This window comes from Diabrotica virgifera, chromosome 4 (assembly GCF_917563875.1).
Source record: "Diabrotica virgifera virgifera chromosome 4, PGI_DIABVI_V3a".
Taxonomy (NCBI): domain Eukaryota; kingdom Metazoa; phylum Arthropoda; class Insecta; order Coleoptera; family Chrysomelidae; genus Diabrotica; species Diabrotica virgifera.
The window spans coordinates 109424594-109426967 of NC_065446.1; the positions used below are offsets into that span (position 1 = coordinate 109424594).

Sequence of the window (2374 nt, forward strand, 5' to 3'; positions counted from 1 at the left end):
AATGAATACTACTTATAGTATATATATACTTTGTAACAAAAATAAGAAAACTTCTGTTGGAGTGAAAGTAAAAAGAAAGATATAGGTACTCCAACAGAAGTAAGGAAAAAAAAAGAAAAGACTAATCACTCAATAGTTGTGTCTATATTGAAAATAGAAATGAAGGGGCTTCAGCGTTGAAGCCGAAGTAATAAAAAATAAAAAATACTACTTTGCAGTAGTACTGAAGAAAGGGGGATTAGAAGGGATAGAAGTAGAAGTGGGAAGAGACAGAGGCAAACTGAATAGAGTTGGCTAGCTATAGATACAAGAGAGCAACTTGCCACTCAAGGATGGATACGGCTCGTTTGCATGCCTGTCGAAGAACAGTAGCTCTATATAGACAGTAATGATGACTAAAAGATGAAATAATAAAATAAGAATAATGTACTGAAAATGAATGGAGATGAATAATGACTAAAAAGGAACAAAATAAATAAAACTAACTAATCATGGGCGCCATGAAAATGATCTTCGATCATTTTCCCAGGTATCTTACACTGCTTTAAAATATTAAATATATTAAACCTGTAATAATGAACATAAAGGAATAATAAAATAATTGATATACAAAATAAATACATATTTATTAAAAATAACTACTAGATTTTTGACAATCTCTGAGTTACACAAAGTGTATATCATGTGACTCTAAAATGACATAAGTTATACAAAAAGTTATCTCTAAGATAACAACAATAATGTTATCTGTTACAAAATTACAGGTATAAGTACCTCTTACTTACATATAGTGTACAAAATTACATATGTCTTCTACCAAATGGTTATAGTACGCCCGCTACGTACAACTAAAGGAAACTGACAAAGATGAAAATACTACAAATAAATAGGCCCAAGCCTCACTAAGGGAAAATACAATAATGAATAAATAAAGTTAAATATACAATTGACTAAAGTAGAAATGAAGTTGAGATAAATACCGACGATGACCTAAATTAACCGAACAAATGGAATAAAGCGAATAACAGTAAAATATTTGGGAAACAAGCTAGTAATATTAAAAAATAAATTTACCCGAATTACATAAACCAATATCAAAGCAATAATAAAGTATTAAAAACCTAATTTTCTCTAGGCTTATTCCTGTGCACAAGAAGTTACCGTAGATACAAAGTTTGGGAACCAAATACAATAGTATACAAATATGTCATATAAAAACAAATGTACGCTAAATCTGAAAAAAATAATTAATAAACATAATGTATCAAATAAATGTCTGATATATAAAAACCATAGTTACTTAAAACACAACACTAAATGTTCCCAAACGACTCCTAAAGAGGTTGCTGCTGCATCCTCAGAAATGAGCATCAAGATGATGCGGTCCCATGCCCTCCGTAGGCCCAGGTGGCAGGACGAAAAGGAGCTGGAATACTCCCAAAAGCTTGTTCCCAAAAATGACTTACTCCCAATGTTGACTTGACTGTGGCTGTGGTGGTTTCCCTAGGTGGTCAAAGAAGGGGCTATGACTTCATCTTATGGTTTCTCCCAAATGGCTAAAAACATTCCCAGTTTTATTTCCCATTTTAGACATTAGCAAAAAGTAAAGGGAAGAAGAAATAATTGAGGAAACTTTTTAGAAGCATTAACATAGAAAAACCGATCATTAAAATGGAACAAAAACTAATCTCAGGTAACCTTGAACTATTTTGAGTGTGAAAACATGAACAAATAATGATGAATGTGAAATTTGAATATGATTTATCTGAGGGAGTATCTGTAAAAATATATAGAATTTATAAAAATATTGGATGTTCAATAAATTTAAAACCTACAGAGAAATGATAATTTTTTCGAATATTAATTGAGAATTGCATATGTTTGGTTATGTCTAACCAAAAAATATATTAATATATAATTTTCCTTGAATGAATATTCAATAATCGAAATAATCTACATAAAATCCAAATAATGAGTTGACTAAGAAATTTAACAATGAACCTAATATATCAAATGTTCCATCACAAAAAAACCAGGCTATATAAAAAAATTATTATGAAAAACTAAATATTTTACCGGGTTGATTCTTATCCAGATTCCATGAGGTGTTGAGTTACACATATGTTTCCATACTCCAGGCTCCAGATAACTTTTCACTTGGAAATTCACAAAAATGATTTAAATAGTTGAAATTATCAACCCGCCATTGATATAATCGATTCGAACCACAGCTCACAGTCAAGTAAAGAGCATTACTCCCTCATTCAGCGAGAAAGACGTCAAACTCTCACGGAACACGAATTAAATGACAAGGAACGGCTCAACTATGTTCCGTACAGTGTGACGTCACATGAGAAGTCCTTTACGAGAAATT

The 2374-nt window shown here is 31.1% G+C and overlaps 1 long non-coding RNA gene across 1 annotated transcript; it reads right to left on the bottom strand.

Moving 5' to 3' along the window:
• Positions 1-607: 607 nt before the first annotated feature.
• Positions 608-2166, bottom strand: LOC126883104 (uncharacterized). Its single transcript, XR_007697500.1, has 2 exons — positions 2077-2166; positions 608-1556 (listed from the first exon to the last, which is right to left on the bottom strand). It is a non-coding gene; the product is annotated as an uncharacterized LOC126883104 (long non-coding RNA).
• Positions 2167-2374: the final 208 nt, after the last annotated feature.